This window comes from Gorilla gorilla, chromosome 17 (assembly GCF_029281585.2).
Source record: "Gorilla gorilla gorilla isolate KB3781 chromosome 17, NHGRI_mGorGor1-v2.1_pri, whole genome shotgun sequence".
Taxonomy (NCBI): Eukaryota; Metazoa; Chordata; class Mammalia; order Primates; family Hominidae; genus Gorilla; species Gorilla gorilla.
In genome coordinates, this window is record NC_073241.2 from 107,542,501 (window position 1) to 107,564,159 (window position 21,659).

At 43.0% G+C, this 21,659-nt stretch overlaps 1 long non-coding RNA gene across 1 annotated transcript in view; it reads left to right on the forward strand.

The window, feature by feature from the left end:
- LOC129528271 (uncharacterized) overlaps window positions 1-7,725 on the forward strand; it is a 35,842-nt gene extending 28,117 nt beyond the window's left edge. Inside the window, exon 5 of the long non-coding RNA XR_008673509.2 lies at window positions 7,510-7,725. This is a non-coding gene — a long non-coding RNA (uncharacterized lncRNA). The remainder of the gene's footprint in view (window positions 1-7,509) is intronic.
- Window positions 7,726-21,659: the final 13,934 nt, after the last annotated feature.

Here is a 21,659-nt window from a genome sequence, read left to right on the forward strand (position 1 = left end):
TCATGGCTAATTGTACCCTGCAGATGAGTGGAGTTAGGCTGGATAGCGGCATAGTGAAAATGGTTATGGAATTTAGGAAAATGGAATTACTTCTACTTTTATCTCAGAAAGTGAATTACTTGGAAACTGTTCTGTGTGTTTGGTCTTCCTGGCTGTCTGAGTGTCCATATGTGTTAAGTTAGTTGTGGCTTGGTACTGGACCAGCAGTGATGTGCAGGTGAATATTCAACAATCAATTCACCTAGGAGGTGAGGGAAAGGCCCGATTTATAGTGTCTGACAATTTCTGTGTATGAATGCCCAGCCACGGCTGATTTCAAGCACCTGGTGTGAAGCCGCAGGACAAATAGGCAGCGGTGTGTGCTAGCACACCATCATTTTTCCCACACAAATTCCATACACCAAAGCAGCCCGAAGGGCAGAGATAATAACAAAATGTCTAGGGAAAAGTAGAAAATGATGAGTTTTGAGTATTTGTCACACTTGGTTTTGATGTGGCTTAATTATAATCTTATATAATTTAATATTTAATAATGGCTGTGTTGAACTACCACCCACAAGGCTCTTGAGAGTCCAATAATTGTCTTGACAATTTCAGAGTTTGCCAATTCCACAAATGTCCAGGGACAGGCCTCAGTACACCACACCTGCTCTTTCCATCCTTCCTGCTGTGTAGTCTGTCCCCAAGATCCTCATCTTCCCTGGCTGGATTAAAAGAAAGAAGTCCGTATACTGATAGTGTATTAGTCAGTTTTTACGCTGCTGATAAAGACATACCCAAGACCGGTAAGAAAAAGAGGTTTAATTTGGCTTATAGTTCCAGATGGCTGGGGAGGTCTCATACTCTTGGCAGAGGGTGAAAGGCACTTCTTACATGGCGGCAGCAAGAGAGAATGAGGAAGAAGCCAAAGGGGAAACCCCTAATAAACCCATCAGCTCTCATGACTTATTCACTATCACAAGAATAGCATGGGAAAGACCAGTCCTCATGATTTAGTTACCTCCCCCTGGGTTTCTCTCACAACATGCGGGAGTTCTGGGAGATAAAATTCAAGTTGAGATTTGAATAGGGACACAGCAAAACCATATTAGATAATTACCAAGTAAATCTTCATCCCGGACCCCTCTCCTGTTTACAGTGGCCAGTGGCCCCTGGGTCTTTGCCGGCATCTCAGAGACAGCGAGTTGAACCTGCCCAAAGCTCTACTCCTCATCTTCCCTTCCTTCCTAATATCCCCTCCTTGCCAGTTCCCTTCTCAACAGCGGTGCTTCAGCCATCTAGCAGTGCTCATCCCAAATCTTGGGGTCACTGTGTACGTGCCTCCTTCATCACCCCCATGCATGCAACACCAAATCTTGCCAATTTCACTTCCAATTTATTTAATTTTAGATGCCCAGTCATATCTGTCTACAGCACCACCAGTGAAAACCAAGCTTTTGCCCATTCCTGCCAGGGCCACCGCAACAGCTTTGGAAGCAGACTCTGCTTCCTCTCTTCTCCAAAGAGAAGCTGCTGTTCTTCTAGTGATGGAGATGTGATCCCATCCCTCCCCAGCTGATGTGGTTTCGCTGCATCCGCATCCAAATCTCATCTTGAATTGTAGTTCCCATAATCCCCATGTGTGGTGGGAAGTAATTTGGATCATGGGGGCAGCTTTCCCCCATGCTATTCTCATGATAGTGAGTGAGTTCTCATGAGATCTGATGGTTTTATAAAGGACTTCCCTCTTCGCTCACCTACCATTGTCCTCCTTCCTGCTGCCATGTGAAGAAGGACGTGTTTTCTTTCCCTTCCACCATGATTATAAGTTTCCCGAGGCCTCCCCATCCCTGTGGAACTGTGAGTCAACCAAACCTCTTTCCTTCATAAATTGCCCAGTCTTGGGCAGTTCTTTATAGCAGCATGAGAATGGATTCATACGCTGACCCACATCCTTTAGTGCATTTCTCATTTCAATCCCTGGATGGGGCCTCCATGCTCCTACAGAGCCCCATGCTGCTCTCCCAGCTGACTCACCCTCCTCCTCCCCACTCCCTCAGTTCTCTCCATCTTGACTTTCTTGCCCAGGTCTCCTCCATCTCAGGGCCTTTAAATATTTTCTTTCTTTCTTTCTGTCAGCCTTTGTGATGATTTGAATATCTAGGATTTGAATATCCATTCATTCCAACGTAAAGTTCATACAGTTTTGGGCGTGTCTCTCGCTGCTAGCTGTGTGGTGGGCCGTGTGGGGTATGAAGCCTTGTAATACCTGTACTGACTGATTGTGCCTGGGCTGCTGATTGTCCGACCTCCTTCTCTGTCCCACTACATGGATGAATACAGGTAAGCTGTGAACTTTGCAGTCTTCAGAACAAGCCTGATACATAGTGAAATCTTTGCTGCTATCAAATGTGGTCTAAACATCTTAACTCTTCAATGAACACTGACGAGTTCTGTGATTAATATTCTTGAGAGCAACACTAGGACACTTGATGTAAGCTGGTTTTTTCTAAGAGTTTTCCACAATTCTTTGATATGCTAATAAGAATTGTGAAACTCCATAGTATTTGATCGGGCTACTCTTTTTTTAATAGACTATCTTATGTATGTATGTATATAAATGAGTACTTGGGTCATCAACATCTCACAAAAAAAATTTGGACATACTGATTCAGAGCATTTGATGAGCATATTCTGATCTTTACTAAAAGCACAAAACCGGCTGGTGGGACCAGATGGACGTGGACATACCTATTTATTAACTTTTAATTGTTTAAATTATGTGCTCTGTAGCTATAATAGGATTGAAAATTTTTGATAATATCATCTGAATCAGTTATTACTGAGATAGGTATGTTGATTCTTAAAAGGAGAAAATATGCTTAAGATTGCAGATGAAACATGGGTCCATTAGATGGTGTGAGGCAAAAGGAAGGTTTGCCTAAAAAGATACTTGTGAATATTGGAGGAACTTGCAAGGTCAGCTTTGAAGAAATAAACGAAAACCTACAGACTCAAAAGTCATACTTTCAACTCACATATATTTCATGTGGCATAGAAACTGTGAGCCCAGTAATTCAAATTAGATAGGTTTCACATACTTGCCACACACTAAAGGTTACATGTACAGGAGCACGTGAGTGTATGTGTGTGAGGGTGTGTCAGCCTGTAATATATGTGCACGTGCATGTATTTTGGAAGAGACACTGATTTATTTTTGGTTTTTAAGAGTTCACTGCATGTGAATTTCCCATTTAAAAGAGTCATCCGAGGAAGGCATTCTCATGCCAAACCTCAGAGCCTGAAGCAAACGACTGAGCGCGGTGCAGGAGAAACAGAGATTTCTAGTCTGCCCACTCTGTCTGCAAGGGCCCGGTCTCTACTGAGAGCATGCAGGAGACACGGAGACTTCCCCTGCTCACTCTGTCCGCAGGGGTCTGGCCTCTTATCTGGGCAAGTGGTGTCTACAAGCCACGGCTCTGCCATGTGCCTTTTGTTATGTTCATTGTATTCTGGACTGATTCAAACAGAAAAACAATATTTCTCTATGTTTACACATATCAAAACATCATGATATATACCTTAAATATATATTATAAAAATAAATGAATAAATAAGTAAAACCTAAAATTAAAAAAAATTGTATTTAAGGAGAAAAAGACGAACCTGAGCTGCCATTTATTTTCTTCTTCCTTGTCATCATTGTTATTTTGAACGCCAACAAAGAAAAATGGGCTGAAATCTGAATGAAAGATAATTTGGAAAGAATTTAAATGTTACAATAAATAGGAAACATGCTAAAACTCAAGATTATTTTTGGCAAACTCATAGCAGTTGGAATTTACACATTTTAAAAATGTTTTAATACTCTGCTTTGTATATCTGATTTCACATAGCATTCCATTCTTGCAAATGATTAATACAGAATAATTTTTTGATAAATGAAGCAAGGGTTTCATAAACACCTTCTCATTTCCTTTTGCTATTTTTCCCCCTTTAGTTGCACATTACATCTGGTTCTCTTCTTCTTCTACAATCAAGTTATTCACAATGATTACATAGAAAATGTGTAACAAACACCATATCCTTTTGCATAACAGAGCAGGGGAAGGATGGGGCATAGAAGTCTTCAGTGCAGTTTGTTGATGAAAAAAAGCCAAACTCTGTAAAATATTTGAAGAGATGTATTTTGAGCCAAATGAGAGAACTGTGACCCATGACACAGCCCCAGGAGTTTCTGAAAACATGTGCCCAAGGTGGTTGTTTTGCAGCTTGATTTTACACATTTTAAGGGAGACAGACATCAATGAATACTTGTAAGGTATATATTGCTTTGGTCCAGAAAGGTAGGACAACAGGAAGTAGGGGGCGGGGAGAGTCCTTCCAGGTCATAGGTGGATTCAAAGATTTTCTGATTGGCAATTGGTTGAAAGAATTATTATCCAAAGACCTGGAATCAATAGAAAGGAGTGTCTGGGTTAAAACAAGGGGTGGTGGAGACCAAGGTTCTTATTATGTAGATGAAGTCTCACAGGTGGCCACCCTTAGAGGCAACGGATGGCAAATGTTTTCTGTTCAGAACCTTAAAAGGTGCTAGACTCTCAGCCAGTCTCTTCAGGATCAGAGAAAGACCTGGAATGGGAAGGAGATTCTCTACAGAATGTAAATTTCCCCAAGAGAGAGTGTTGCACAGTCATTTAAAAATATGTCAAAAATATATTTTGGGGTACAATATTTGGATATGTCCAGAGTCTGCTCTCTGTCATGTGAGAGCATGACATACTACAGTCAGGTGAGAATGTGGTGTCTTATATTGCTACAAATAGCCTGAGGGACTGGGGAAGGGCATGCTGGCCTTCCTGAACCAGGGAACCCACTCTTCCCCTGCCAGACTCTGACACTCTGGACCCGTGGTGGGAATGCAGCTCTGATCATCTCCGAATCACTCGTAGGGGGAGGACCTTCCTTCTTTATTTTGAAGAATAATGCCTAGCTTGTTAAACTGGCTGATTAACTTGTGGTTCAGACCCATACTAATGTCCTTATCAAAGTTACTTAGCCATACCATTAGTGTGCTTTTCTAATCATGCCTTTTCATTTTTTGCAATATGGATAGTCTGAGAATTATTAAAATCCTTAAGTTCTGGTTCCTTTTGCTTAATAATTTTATTTGCAAGTCACTTCTGTCTTCTCACATTTTATATAAGCTGTCAAGAGGAACAAAGCTTATCCTTCAACACTTTGCTGAGAAATTTCCTCAGCTAAATATACAATTTCATCACTCAAAATCTCTGCCTTTCATAAAACTCTAGAACACACAATTCAGTCAAGTTCTCTGCCGCTTGATGACAAAGATGGCCTTTCCTCCAGGTTCTAGTAACGTGTTCCTCATTTTCATCTGAGGACTCATCAAAATGGCCTTTACTGTTCATGTTTCTACCAACATTCTGTTCTTGTCTATTTAGATGTTCTCTAAGAAGATGGAAGGTTTTCTACAGTTCTCCTCTTTTTTTTTCTGCAGTTTCACCAGACTTACCTTTAGGAGTCCATTCATGGCCTTCCAGGCTTTTTCTAACATGCATCTCAAAATGCTTTCAGCCTCTACCCATTACCACTGCAAAGCTGCTTCCACGTTTTTGGGTATTTGGTATAGCAGTACCTCTACTTCTTGGGATTTATTACTGTCGTAGTCTTTGTGGGCTGCTGAATCCCATAGATTGAGTGGCTTATAAACAATAGACACGTATTTCTTACAGTCTGAAGGCAGAACGTCAAAAAGCAGAGTGCCACAATGGTCAGGTTCTGGTGACCACTGTGGGCTGCAGACAGCTGACTTTGTGTTGTATCCCTGCATGGTGGAAGGAGGGCTTACCGGCTCTCTGGGGTCCCATTTATAAAGGCTTGAATTCCATTAATGAAGGCTTCAACTTTATGACTTACCTTCCAAAGGCCCCTAATAGCATCTTCCTGATAACAACATATTGGGGTTTTTAATTTCAATGTATAAATTTTAAGGGAACACAAAAATCTAGCTCATAATAGATAGTTAATTTAATGTTATGTATATTTTTATCACAATTAAAAATTTTGAAATAACTTTGCATAAAGCACATAATTAACACTAAAATCTCTCCACCTACTTACACTCATATGCATATAAGTTCTCTCATAATAAAGTTTGGCCTTAACCAGGTTTAAATCTAGGGCAGTTGGGACAGGTAAGAGGCTTGCCATCGTGCTCTTTTGACACTGGCATTGTGTGAAGGTTGCTATAGCAAAGGCATCATAATTTAGGAAAGTCAAGGTTAACTTCTTAGGTCAAAACCAAACCAAGAGTAAACCAACTGTCAAAGGTGCTTGAATCACAAGTTAAGAATCTTGAATCACAATATTAGAAGACTGATCCTACAGAGAGAACTCACATTTCTGATAAGGCACTGCTGTAAAGTGATAGGTAGCTGGGTCTAACCACTATCGAATGCAGACCACAACCGGCATGGCAACTCTTCGCTGTTCAAAGATAAGGGCTTTATTTTCCAGAAAGAGACAACTGCAATGCCATACAGAGTTAATAAGCAAAGATCAAGAAATACAAAATCCTATCATGGTAGACAAATGGGTCCAAAACATGCAATTGTGTCACTTCAGGTTCACCTCATTGTGGGCTTTGTGAAATGCCTCTGCAGGTAGCTAGTGGACGCATGACATCCAGCTGCACTGACGCTTGGGGTGAACTGTTAGCTGATGTCACTATAAGATTTAAATAATGAAGGGGACATTTCTGGGCCCTAGAGCTGGCTGGTGCCTCTAGGACAGTAGCAGCAAACTTGGGAAATCTCACAGTGACATGGTACTCGTTTTCCTAATGCAATGCAAGAAAATGGTGGTGGTTGTTTTGGGGAGCCCTGGAGATGTGGGTATCCATTCTCTGCCAGAGTCATCTGCCTTCTCCTACCAAGCTTCCACCTGCCCTCCATGTTCCCCTGCACCCAGCACCCCTGCCCCAGAATGAGAGCCTTAGCCTCCCCATATTCCACAAAGGGCCTGAGAGGAATATAGGAGTCCGTTGCTGTTTGTGTCATACGAAACTTCCCATTCCTACAGAGACCTACAGTATCTCTGATTGGTAAGATGTAATCTGAAGGAAAAGATGAAAGGCACAACCCAGACGAGATCCTGTTTAAAACACACACACACACACACACACACACACACACACACACACACCCAGCACATTAGGGCATAAAAGAGAACGCAGGCATAGCAAATTTACTTCTTATGTTTACTCCTTACAACCAGTTCTTCCATTAGAAGGAGACTCCTGCAAGCATGAGTGCTCAGTGTGCAAGTTTGGTAATTCTAAACAAATACAGCTTTGGTTGCAGAAAACGTTCTAAAAAATGAACACGTTCAGGCACTCCCTTTACAAATCCTGACCTCTCATTTTTAAGCTTTTGCCATTTATTGATCCAGTTGGATCTTTGTAAAATCACACTTTTGGACCCTTGAATTTATCTTTGTTTTTCTCAGATCTGACTAATTTCACATGAGAAAAGAAATTGTGACATCAACCCATCACTGCTCAGACATGAAACTTTCACTCCCAGCGTGGACAATGTTTCCCTTTAAGGGAAACAGGACCCTTGACTTCGCTGGGCACTGCTGATGGAAGAGGTTCGTTCAAGCGATCCTGGACAGCATCTTCCATATGGGAAGCACCTCCTTGACGAAAATGAGAGATGAATATGACTGCAAACCCATGCATTCCGGTCTTTGTTGTATAAATAAACATACTTCTCAATCTCAACTGTTTGCCATTAAAAGGGAGGTTCTTAATTTAGTACCTTGTTTTTAAAATTCTTACCCACACAGACTCATTTTCTCTGTGTTTCTGTCTGTCTCTTCCTTTGCTATATTTTGCACTGCAAGTGCTAAACTAAAGAAATTGAGAAATAGGGTAAACACTGATAAACGTTTAAACATTTAAACACAGACACGCACAATGCTGCTCTCATTCCCCTCATCGTGGGCCGTCGTCTTCCTGTGGTCCTGGCAGGAGGAGAGACGTGCGTGTAAAGGGGGAATGTTGAAGCAAGTTCGTGTTACCCCACCTGTGAGCACCTGCGCTTCAACACAGCACAGCTGTGGAACCCGGGAAAAACATGTACACTCTACCCGCAAGAACCAAACCCTTTGAACTCATTAGAAACAGATCTACCACTAGTAAGCAACTGATTATCAGACATGTTACTGACCCTTGTATAACAACCTTGGAAGCAGGCTCGCTGCAGCTGGAAAATTTAAAGCAGCTTAGAATCAAAGACAATTCAGATGACGGCAGATTGAACAACAAAGCCCTCCTAGGCGTTTGCCAGCCTCTCCGTTACTGTTTCCATTCACCCTTTTCTTTTTGTGGATTGTTATTTTCTAAGATTGATTCACTGCTTATGCATTTGCAAAACATCTTTACAGCACTCTCTATAAAAATAATTTTGAAAATGTATTTCTGTTAGCTGCAAGTCTATTAGTAAAAACATCTCCAAATGACTGATTTAATTCACTGATCTGTTAATGTTCACCACATTTTACTAAAATTTCAATCTGTGAATTATGAGTTTTGAAAGATATTAAAGAAGAAATGTGCTGAAAATATCGTGTGATGGTTTTACCTATGATGTGTGTGGATAGCAACTGCCGTTTGCAGATATTTAAACAGTCATGATTTTCTGCTGGTGTTTCTAGTAACCCACAAATGAACATTTACTCTCACCCTTGTGAACTCTGTCCTATAAATCTCTCCACTTTGAAAGGACTCCCTGTCTCTTCTTTTGTGTCTTTTAAAACCAAATCCATTTAATTTCTTGTGAAGGTTTCTTGAGTATATTTTCCACATGAACTCCAAACCCCTTGAATTATGACAATTGAAGACTGATTCAATGCTTTTTTGAATCCCCAGGTCCCTGGAAACTTTGGCCTCCGCAGGTGCCTGTAAGTGAGCTGTTTCTTGGGAGTGTGCAGAGGCTGCCTTCTCCTGTCTTGATCTCAGTCCCCATATCCCTTTCCCAAATCTCAAGATTCACTCTGTGACATGGTTAGGCTTTGTGTCCCCACCCAAATCTCATCCTGAATTGTAATCCCCATAGTCCCCACGTGTCAAGGGATAGACCAGGTGGAGGTCATTGAATCATCGGGGCGGTTTTCCCCGGTGCTGTTCTCCTAAGAGTGATTGAGTTCCCATGAGAGCTGATTGGTTTTACAAGGGGCTCTTCCCCCTTTGCTCAGCACTTCTCTTTCCTGCTGCTTGTGAAGAAGATGCCTTGCTTCCCCTTTGCCTTCCACCATGATTGTAAGTTTCCTGAGTCCTCCCAGCCATGCTGAATTGTGAGTAAATTAAACATCTTTCCTTTATAAATTTCCTAGTCTCTGGCAGTCAGTCCTTTTTTTTTTTTTTTTTTTTTTTTTTTTTTGGAGAGTCTCACTTTGTTGCCCGGGCTGGAGTACAGTGGCATGATCTCTACCTCCCAGATTCAAGCAATTCTCCTCCCTCAGCCCACCTAGTACCTGGGATTATAGGCACGCGCCACCACGCTCAGCTAATTTTTGAATTTTTAGTAGAGACGGTGTTTCACCATGTTGGCCAGGCTGGTCTTGAACTCCTGATCTCAGGTGATCCACACACCCTGGCCTCCCAAAGTGCTGGGATTACAGGCATGAACCACCACACCCAGCACGGGCAGTTCTTTATAGCACTATGAACATGGACTAATGTGCTGTGCAAATAGCTGTTCAACACAGCACTTTTGGAGAATGCAGATCAGCTATGTTCTTGCCAATTCAAGCCCAGCTCCTACAAGAGCCTTCGGGAGCAGGCACACTGAGTTCCTTTGATCTCCAGGAATGAAGATGTCAAAGAGGGTCACAGACACAACTGGGAATGTTTACTTTCTTTCTTTCATATTGCAAATGTCCACAGTGTCACCACTCACTAAGGACCGATCTCTCTCTCAAAACAAAATCTGGAGAGCACGCATGTGAAGGTCGGTTTTGTTTACCATCCCACTTCTGCTTCACTCCAACCTTTGAATCCAGAGCCACAGCCTAGGACGGTGGGGCTCTAATAGGTTGTCTTCTCTCTGCCCTGAGTCCTTCCATCAGTTGCTCTTTGTCGACCCTGCCTTACTTCACCAGCTGGCCACATCTTAACTGCGGGTGAGACTCAACCAGAGACCCAGGCTAGTGCCCGCTGTACAAGTATTGATTATGAAACAAGACGTGTGCATTAACACTCATAGTATCTGCTAGATAGCCCTCAGGGGCTCAATAATTGATTATATATTATATATGTAATGTTCTATATTAGAAATGGAAATAGATATATAACACACTAGATAGAATTGAATATAAGAACTGGTATATAACAATTGCTATAATTGTAAAAATGTATACATAGCATGATATAGCATATGTGTGTATGTACATATATAGCAATGTAGATATGTATACACACAGATATGAACGATATGATGTTTATACATCTCTGTGGCGGCGGGCAGGGGGGGGGTCTCATGATTCAAAAGCCTAGGTTGTCTTGGCTTTAGGAACTCTGCAAGATGTCAAATAATGTCCTCAAGGCATTTTCTGAGAGTAGAGCCAAGCTTGTCTTATCAGAATACTCTCTCCCCTCAGCTAGAGCCATGGCAAGGTGAGTGTGGGATCTGTGGGACAAGGATCTGCAATGAGATTCCAACACCTGAAGCATGCAGTTCCCATCTTCTGAGACGGGGATGCATGCCGGAGACACAGGTGAAGGCGCGGGCCGAGGGGGTGGAGTCTCACACATGCGAAGTGGGGTGTGTCTCGCAGACACCCAGGCCTCAAGCCAAGGAGACACGTGGGTCTTGCTGTATTGCGCAGGCCGGAGTGCAGTGGTGTGATCCCAGCTTACTGCAGCTTCGAACTCCTAGACTCAAGTGATCCTCTCACCTCAGCCTCTTGAGTAGATGGGACTTCAGGCACACCCCTCCATGCCAGGCTAAGTTTTAAAATCTTTGTAGAGATAGGGTCTCACCATGTTGCCCAGGCTGGTCGTGAATTCTAGGCTCAAGTGATCCTCCCACCTTGGCCTCCCAAAGTACTGAGATTACAGGCGTGAGCCACCACACCTGCCCACTAATGCAGTTTGTCTACATCCTTGCCAGAATTTGATGTTGTCACAATTTTTTTCGTTTTAGCCATTTTATGCAGTGATGTCTCATTGTGCTTTAATTTGCACCTCCCAAATGGCTAACAATGATGAATAGAACATCTATAATGATCATAAACATGCTTTTTTGCTAGCTGTGCTGTATATTTTCATGGCGAAAGGTCTGTTCATGTCTTCTGTGCATTTTCTGCCTGGATTTTTCTTTTATTCTGTTGGGTTTGGGAAGTTCTTTTTATATAACTAAAGTAACAGTCATTTGTCAGATTTGTGGTTTGCAATATTTTCTCTCAGGTCCTATTTTCTCCCAACTTGTAACTTGCATTTTCATTATCTTACAATATTCTTTCAGAGAAAAAGGTTTAAATTTTTGAGGTCCAACTTATCATTTTTAAATACATCTCGCCTTGGTGTTAGCACCTAAGAAAACAGAGCAGAAAAGTTTGGAATCTATCTTTACCTAAGCCTAGATCCAGAGGTTCTCAGCTATGAGTTTTCCTCAACTTTTAATAGTTTTATATTTCACCTTTAAGTCCAGGATCCATTGTGAGTTAACTTTTGTATGAGGTATAATACAGCTAGGTGAAAGTGGCTGATTGTTTTGCCTATGGATAACAAATTGCTCCAGCACCATTTGTTGAAAAGCGAATCTTTTTTCTAATGAATTGCTTGTGCACCTTGTGAAAAATCAGTTGCATGTATTTGTGTGTGTTTGTTCTGGCTTCTGTATTCCGGTCCATTGACCTGCTCTCCACCCCTCTGTCAGTACCACGCTGTCTTTATCACAGCAGATGCACAGTAAGCCACAAGCAACGGTATTTCTCCAACCTTATTCTCGTTTTTCAAGATCGTTTTAGTTATTCCTTGGCCTGGGCTTATTCATAAAATATTTAGAATAAGTATATCTATTTTAGAATATTCCTTGCTGGAATTTTGAAAGGGATTACATGAACTATGTATCAGTTTGAGGAGATGATCATTTCTTAGTAATTCAATTATTTGGCACAATCGTACAAGATATTGTCTTGTATGTTGGTTTCTGCATGTCTTTGTTAGTGTATAGGACTACTAGTGGTTTTTATGGATTGATCTTCCATTTTGCAAACTCAATGAACTCACTTATTAGAGCTGGGGGTTTGTAGAGTGCTTGAAATTTTCTACATAGGTCAACTTATCTGCAAATGCAGACAGTTATATTGTTCTTTCTACATCTGTGTGCCTTTTCTTTGTCTTGCCTTATTGCAGTAGCTACACCTTCCAGTACTATTTGAAAAAGAATGTTCATAGTATCTATTCTTTCCTTGTTTCCAGTCTTAGGGAGAAAACATTCATGATTTTGCCATTAAGCATGATGTTAGCTGTAGATTTTACTTTTATTTTGTTTTCTTGTTTTCTTTACTTTTAAATGAACTTTGTCTTTTAGAACAATTTTGGATTTGCAGAAACCTTATGAAGATAGTACAAAGACTTCCTGTGTATGCCTCTCACAGTTTTCCCTATGATTGACATCTTACATGATTACGTGACATGTGTTACAAATAAGAAACTCATATTGACACACGTTTATTAAACAAAGTTCACACTTTATTCCAATTTCTTTAGTTTCCCCCAATGTCCTATTTCTGACTGAGGAGCCTGTCCAGGACACCATGTGGCATCCAATCCTCAGGCCTCCCTGGGATCCTCCTGGCTGTGACAACTTCTCAGACCCTCCCTGTTTATGCTGACCTCACAGTCTTGAGGAGTACTCTCTTGGTATTTTGTAGAATGTCCCTCACTTTGGATTCGTCTGATGATTTTCTTACAATTAGACTGGGCTTGTGGTGTTTGGGGGAGAAGACCACATACATGAATGCTGTTCATATCACATCACGCCAAGGGCACTTTCCAGCCATGTAAGCGGTCAATGATGCTGCTGACCTCAGTGCCCTGCTGGGGCAACGCCTGTCAGGTGTCTCCATGGGAAAGTTATTTTTTTAAGCCTTCTCCATATCATTCTTTTCAGAAGGGATTTCTCCATGCACAGCCCACTCCTAAGGAATGGGAAGTTAATGCTCCAATTTTGAGGACGGAGTGTAATATCTGCATAAACTATTGGAATTCCCGTACACGGAAGATTTGTGTTTTCTCCCCCCACCATTTACTTATTTTCTCAGTTTTTATGTCAGCTTTGGACGGGTGGACACTTATTTGGTGATCTGTGTTATCATGCAGTGCTTACGTTCTTCATGCCTTGGCTGACAGGGCTCTACCCTTGGCTGTGGGAAGTTCGTTCAGTTCCCTCCTGTGTCTCTTCACATACCCACATCTTTTTTTTTCTAATTTTTTGAGCATTTCCTGACTTTTTTGGCACAACAGTATGCTCCAGGCTCATTGTGACTATTTCCTGCTCCCTCAGTCCTAGGCTCAGGCCTGTCTCTGACAAGCTTAGGTTGCTTTTCTTGGAGCCTGGTCCTGGCAGCCACACTGGGCTCCAGCTGTGCTTACGGCTGCTTGGCTGGCCCTGCCTCGAGGCCCCTCTGCAGCCAGAGCAAGGAGAGCAAGGAGAGCTGTGGGTTCACCAAAGCCATATGCACGCATGTCTGAGTGTGTGCATGCATGTGTGTCTGAGTGTGTGCACGTGTGTCTGTGTGTATGTGTGTCTGAGTGTGTGCATGTGTGTCTGAGTGTGCATGCGTGTGTGTCTGAGTGTGCGCATGTGTGTCTGAGTGTGTGCACTTGTGTCTGTGTGTGCACGTGTCTGTGTGTGTGCACAGGTGTCTGTATTGTCTGCATCTGTATTTATCACTGGAAACCATGAGTCCATGCCAATGTCTCCAAACCTGACCCATCGCCACGTGGGCCATCTCCGCCATCACTTCCGTGGCTTCTCTGTCACCCCTTTTCACGTGGAGCCTGAAGTGCTTGCCCCCTCATTCCTTGTTCGTTCTGAGTTAAATGTAGAATCTAAATTTAAATACGATTTGTTGTGGGGAAGCTGTCCGGCCTCACCCATTATGCTCTAGGCTCAGAGAAGACACCTCATTTATGAGCGTGTTTCCCCAGGACACAGCGTATGTCTTGTACGTGAAAACATTCAGGAACCAATGTTGACTATTTTAGATCACCAAAGGCTGCTGTGTGGCCAAGCACCATCACACTGCATCTTTCGTTTTGTGTCCTCGTGTCATGGGAAGATAGGATTTTTCAGGGCGTAAAGGCTCTGCCACATGCACCAGGCTGTGGCCGAAAGAGAGGCTCCCTTTGGGAATGAAAACTGTGGCCGGAGGCAGGAACTCTGGAAGCAGACCTCTTGAGGGACGGCATCAGGACAGAGCCAGCCCCCAACGAAGGCAGTAACTCTGCTAAGAGCCACAAGAGAGCACCTGTGTGTGTCGCGCAGGTGCCTTTTCCATGAGAATTCCGGACTTAAACCATGGCCTTTGTTAGGCAGGATGGATGCTGCCTGGGTCAGGGCTTAGCGCTTAGGAGTCCAGGAAGCACTTGAGTCGTGCAGGAGTGGGAAAGACCAGCTGAGAGGCAAACCAGACTCCAGGACTCCTAAAGCTCTCCTAAAGCTCTCCTTCCACATTTTTTCCTCATCTCTTGTTAATTGTAGCCTAAAGCTGCCTAGTTACATATTTTAAGTTCGGCCTAAGGGTTGCTGTGTACATAGTGAACTGCCCCTTAGCTGGATCTGTGAACAGAGGTGACTTACTCCACGCCAATCATAGTGTTGCAGCCAATCACAGGCAACCACGGGTTCCAACCCTGCTGAAGTGGGTTGAAAGCTAGGCGGGAGCCAAACCCGCTGTTTCTGGGCCTCACCTTCCTTGCAAGTCCTTCTTTGCCCAGTTAAGCTCTATTAAATTTAATGTGTCTTAGGTTTTCCCTTTAATGCTCTTCATCTTTTTTCTCCTTCTCTTTTATTTCATTTTCCAGTTCTTGTCAGATAATGACTTCATTGCATCGAAAGATGCATTTAGTACTACAAACGTGGTTTATTCCCTTCTAGAGAAAGCATGATCCACAAAAACTGGATTTTTAGAAATTTGGGGAGAAGTGACCAGCCCTCACCTCCATTCTTCATTTTTTGCATTTTAAAATAAAAAATAAGAAAGGCCGCAGTAGAAATTAGAAGAAAATGTTGACAATAGTACTGCCCTTAAATGAATGATTTCTGATTCTGTGCATAAACATTCTGAGGTTCATTTAATTACAAAGCATTAATTTGTGGAAGAAACGGAAGGAATTAAATTATATACTCCCCAGTATATACTAGCTCCACTTGGTGTAGATGATTAATGAAATTTTCTACATTTATCATATGTAGTTGGAATTTCTCATAAGATTATGTTGATTTTCTAAAAATCCCAATGATCATCACTATATATTTTGTTGCATGAAAACTATGACCCTTAAGATCAATTGTAATTTGCAGTAAAACAAAGTTCCTGTAATAAAGTCTGTTAGGAGTTTCTAGCTTTGCTCCGGCTCTGGCCCTGTGCTGACTTTGTCCTCAAGCTACTCTCATGGAGTTGTGAGATGCCCTGATGTTTTCAGGCCTCACACAACAACCCCACCCATTTGCTTCTGCAGAGCCCTCCCAGAAGCCCCAGGCTGTCTCCCTCGGGCCTCGCTGGCCGTGACTGCACGGCATGCCAGCAGCGGACAGGAGCTTGGCCTGACCTTCCAGGACCCTCCAGTGGAGATGGGGTCATCATCCTCATTGACGCCTCGAAGCTGCAAGTGGAGGGTGGACCCAGACAACATCAGGACCCTCTAAGAAGGAAGCAGGGACATGGGTGTTGGCCAGACACCAACAGTTTGTGTTATAAATATCTCCCCAAATGCTAAAGAGAATGGAGACTAACGCTGTAAAGTGCAGGGCGCCTGCTGACACTTTGGGGCCATCCACGTTCACTCTCCAGGTGCAGCGGCAGCACGGCCTCTCCTCCTCCAGTGTCAGTGGGGACAGGAACAGGCCAACAAGGAGACGCAGCCCCGGGCTGTGGCTCTGCTCCTGACACAGCTTCCCCTGCGGGCCCCTGCGGGCTCCTGTGGGCTGCCAGGAAGCCTCTTCTCTGGGAATGAGGCAGTCGCATCTCTGTCTTTCAGCTCCTGCACTGGGAGACAATGGAGTCAAAAACCTGAACTCAAACTTGAGGTCAAAGTCTATGCTCCAGTCCAGCTGATGAACATTGGCAGCAGAATCAGCTTGAACAGATCTGGGGGAATCCCAGACAAAGCCCCCACACCTGAGTGTTCAATGGCTCGCAGAGAGAGCACACAGTGTTCATGGCTCCAGGGCCACCTGAACATTTGCGGATAACATCTGTGGGCTACACAGCCCAGGACTCCTCCTTCCTTTTTCTTTCTAGGGACAGTCCCTGCCGGCTTCTTTTGAGGCACTGCTCCTTCTCAGTAACTTGAGATTGGTGTTGGCACCAAGGCTAGCAGGTGATCCTGTCCCCACTGGGCCAGGAGGTGGGCACAGGACCGAGCCCTGGGTGTCACGGTCACTTGGATCCATGGGTGTGGAGGTGTGTCAGCATGGACAAGTCACTAAAACGGGGCCTTTCTTTATTCGTCAAAATCTTCTCTTTTCTCTGAGGTTGTTGTCTGGGAAGGAAAGACTGTCAAGAGGTGGATATAGCAACAAGGCATCATTTCTTCCCCACGTGGAGGGAGGCTGCCTGCCTGGGGAAGGGGGCGGCCAATGTACGAGAAGAATAGGGGGAAGCAGAGGCAGAAACATGAGCACAGCATTGGTGCAGCAGACGGCGGCCCCAAGAGCCTGGCCTCTCCCGCTCCCATGCTCAGTTCCAGTGACCACTACATGGCCTTTGTTTTTTCATTCGTTCGAGCTAATTTGAGTTTTTGTTTGTTTGTTTGTTTTCTTTATAACAAGCCAGAGTCTCCTATGCTGTCAGTTTTATAGAAAGAATGCTAATGGCAGATGCAAAAATGAAAATATCTGTAACAGATGCTAAAACCTAAATGTCTCCCCGTATAGAGGTGTGGAAGACATTGGTAGATGGGGTGACCCACCTAGGCACATTTGTCTGGGACATCACCAGTTTTAAAACCAAAAGACCTGTGTCCTGAGAATTCCTTTATTCCCAGACAAACCACACTGTTGCTCACCGGGGAAGTACAATAAAAACAAGGCTTTCAAGCTGATAAAGGCTTCTTCCCCACTCATAGAGGAAATTCTTTAAAGTATCCCCAAAATTGCTTTCCTGAGGTGTTCCTCTTGGTTAACCGTCTAGTGATTGGGGACCTTTGAAAACACTCAGGATTGAAGATAATGGTCTTTTCTCACTATTGGTGATGTAATCAGTGTTCTGAAAATAAAATTCTATTTTAGCTAGAGCGTTATAGAAGTCAGTAGAATATTCAGAATTTCATTTGCATTTCTGATCATCAAGGTGACCACCACTGCCAGCATGTGCAGGGTACCTGCATTGTGTCTCTTGGCCACAGCGGGTCCTTCTGCAGGTGGAGCTGTGGTCTTTGCAGTTGGGCGCAGCTAGCATGGCAGGTACATGAGCATTTGGAAGAGCAGTCAGGACCCATGTGCTCAGCACATGTGTTTTCTTGGGCAGTTGGCAGAAACCATGAGTCTTTTCCCAACTTTTATGTTTGGGAAGAGAGAGAAAGAAGCCAAATTTGCTATACGTTTGATGTTATTAAGGTTGTCATTTGAATAAGTTTTTAAAAAATGTATAACATAATAACTGGATTGATACAAGCATGCTGAAAGATAAACTAATAACTGAACATATCCATTAATTTTTTTGGTGTTTGTAGTGAAAACATAATTGTAATTGAAAACAACGTTACTGAAGAGGGAAAAATGATTTTTATGCCTCAAGCAAAACACACACGTATACACAAAAAATTAAAGGCTTAAGCTTTTTTTTTCTTTCCAAGAACATCTGGTTTACAGTATGCTAAAAGCAAATTCGGATTAACCTAGAAATTAAGTGTGTGTCATATACAAGCCATTGATTAAACCATATTAAAATATTTAGACCTCATGGAAAGGTATAAAACTCTCCACCATGTACAGATTTTTATTTTTTGTAAGGAAAGTAAACAAAACTATTTCAATGCATCCTGTGTCAAAAAAATTAAAATAATTCTGTGTGATGTCATCTGCGTCTGCCAGCCTGCCCTTCCAAAGAGACACATGATGGAAGCTTGCAGTGCTTGTCCTGACCACCCAGCAACAGGTCTTTAAGCCTGAGGACAGTCATTCCTTACGCTTTTATTCTCCAATTTCTTTGCTTTGTGTAGGACCTTATGGGCATCTATGTTCATTCTTAAAATATTTCATACTAATATAAAAATCGTGGACCTGAGTCCAAGCCACAAACCCTGAAGCAAGAATTTGGTCCCGATCTTGAGTCTTCTTTCACCTGCAGAACCCTCCCCGGACTCTCAGGACCATAGGCTGTCCAGGCACTCCTGATTCTGAAGCCATGGGAAGTCCCAATTCCAGCCATTGTTGGTGAGAACCAATCCCTCTTTAAGAGCTGCCCATAAGGGCAACCTGTCCCAGGAGGCTTCCGATAGCGTCTGCATCCTCTTCTGCATGTTGTCACCCACAAAGGAGGCCCGCGTGGCACAGAGCCCACAGTGCCACATTTCTGAAGCAGTGGAAGGAATTGCTCTGGGTGACGCCGGTGGAAGGAATTGCTCTCCGCTGACCCTAGCAATGGATGCTGAGCCAGGAGCAAGTGAGACCAAGGTCCCACGAGATCAGCTGGAGGGCATGGGGAATAAGCTTCTGTCCTTTCGAGGAGGCCAAGTAAGAGAAGTTTCTAGTTCTGTCACATTCACAGACATCTAGTTCATGACACAGAGCCTTGCTTTTTCCACCAAGAATAAAATACCCCGATCAGCAGCCTGTGATAAGTTCTCCTCACCTGCTCCCTCCAGCATCCCAGGAGAGAACGTTAACTACACACCTTGTTTAATGCAATGTCTTATAATATCCATGTGTCTTAGAAAATAAAATTGTAGAGACCAAAAAGTGCAAATAATCAAATTATTTAATAGGAAATTGCATTAGGACCCAGGACCTAACTACGAAAGCAGTTTTACGTCTAAAACACAGAGATGTTTTGTTACTCAAGCTATACGAAATGTTGCCTTTCCCTGACAAGGCAGTGTGCCTGAGAATGGATGGGATATAATTACTTTTTTTTAATTCCAGAAAATTTGCTTGACGTTCATAAATAATCGATTCAATCACTTTAGCAAAAGGGAAATGTTAAAATGATGGAAAATTCTGTTCACCTAGACTTGTCTGCAGTCTTTAAATCATTCTCCACTCCATCCCTCTTGCTGACATTCGGAGATGATTTTAATTAAGGGCCTTTGACAAAGTACTATAGTCATTTAAAATTACTGGCTCAGGAAAATCTTTATAAAGATGGCTTTAAAGAGTTCAGAAATCCCAATAGTTCTCCGTATCAAGAGGGTGCACTATAAAATTGTAAATGAGTGCATGCACTGGCTGGGGTTATAAAGTGCCGTTGTTTTTCTGGTTTGACATTTCATAGATTCCAAGTGGGCCTAGCTTAGTAGTGCAACATAAATCACGGAACAGATCTGGATATTGTAAAACTTGAATATAGAAGTATTTTAGAGGCTGTGAAGTTAACAGTAATCAGTAAGTATTCTAATAGTATGAGTTACTGCTAACATTATAATTATAGAGTAAAATAATAATTTTTATAGGCGAGGAGCACTGAAAACTAATGGTCAGGATGATTATAATAGCTACGAATTAATAGATCAATTGAAATTGTGATGACTATTTTAGTAATGAGACTGAAATATGTTTTGTGTTAAAACAGTGAGTCTAAGAGCATAATCAACCCTCTTTTGTCAGGAAGAAACAATTCCTTTTAACTCCAAGGTCACCAGAATGATCCTAGAGTTGTATTGTGGTTACTCTTTCTCCTTGGAAATGATTCTTCCGTTCTCCTTTGCTCTGTAGAGTCCTATTCCTCTACCTCGTCGCGTAGGTTTGTGTGTGTGGGAATGTTTGTTCTCCTTTGCCCTGTAGAGTCCTATTCGTCTACCTTGTCGTGTAGGTTTGTGTGGGGGGGAGTATTGGTTCTCCTTTGCCCTGTAGAGTCCTATTCCTCTACCTTGTCGTGTAGGTTTGTGTGTGGGCGAGTATTTGTTCTCCTTTGCCCTGTAGAGTCCTATTCCTCTACCTCATCGTGTAGCTTTGTGTGTGGGGAATATTTGTTCTCCTTTGCCCTGTAGAGTCTTATTCCTCTACCTCGTCGTGTAGGTTTGCGTGTGGGGGAATGTTGCTCCCATATCAGAACAGAAGCACCTTGCAGGGGGAAGGCTTGTTTCCTTAAGGTCTCCATATCCTAAATTACCACAAAGGTGCTGAAAATCAGCAATCATGGCTTGAGTTGCATGAACTGAGCTAGTTACACTGCATTACAGTGACTCTGCAGACACCACTGGACACAGCAAAGGGCCAGAAGAGAGCAAGCCTTGGCCATAGCCGCTGTCATCATTCACTCTCCACCTCCTAGGAGAAGGAAGATGGAAACAAGTCAATTAGTTCATAAAACAGAAACCCAAGAGTCATTGCATCACTCCTTATGGCTCAGTGGCTCAGATTCACTTTATAAAAACATACTAATTTCAATTTCACATGGTACAATTCAAAGAGTCAGAAATTCTTCGTCTATCAAGTGGTCTGAATGTTATCCTGCAGAATTTTCTCTGAAGATGAACTGGTTCATCCCTAGGGCTGTGCAATAGTGTCTCAATATCCAATCATTCCCCACTATGTGAATTAGGCCATATGTTCTTCACCGGAACATTCGAAGAACTCGTGTTGAGATTGTGCAGTTTTAGACACTGGGACATCAAGATAAAAGACACAGAAGCTCTGAGAACACACAACTTATTTTCACTTGTCCAAAATAATCATTGGATAGTAAGCTTTTATTCATTCATTTTTTAAATTGTCATTGAAAAATGTATCAACTTAGTTTTAGAGGAAAATCAGTCATGTTTGTTAAATTGATCATCAACTTGAAAACTGTCTTTCTGGAAAGAAGAAAAGATGTTGCTCTCTGTGCTTGCATCCTTTGGTGAGGCCTGGAGATGACCTGGGAAAAACACTTGGTGACTGGGCTTCTCCAACCTGGCAGGAAGCCGAGAGAAGACACTCGTGGTGTGGGGGCACTGAGGCTCATCGGGAGCTGGAGTGCCCGTATCCATCACGCTGGGACCTGTGCATGAGGAGGGAGCGATGGGGTGGAGAGCAGCAGGGTCTGACTCTGCCAAGCTCACAGCCTCGTCGCGGGCCTTGGTGCCCACACGATGGCAGGTGGGCGGCAGCTGCTGACCCACTGTCTTCTTCAGATGGAAGCTGTGTCCGCCCTGCGAGGAACTCGAGTCCCTGAGGTGACCGTAGGGCTTGCTGTCCTTCCCACGGTGGACATCAGCCTTC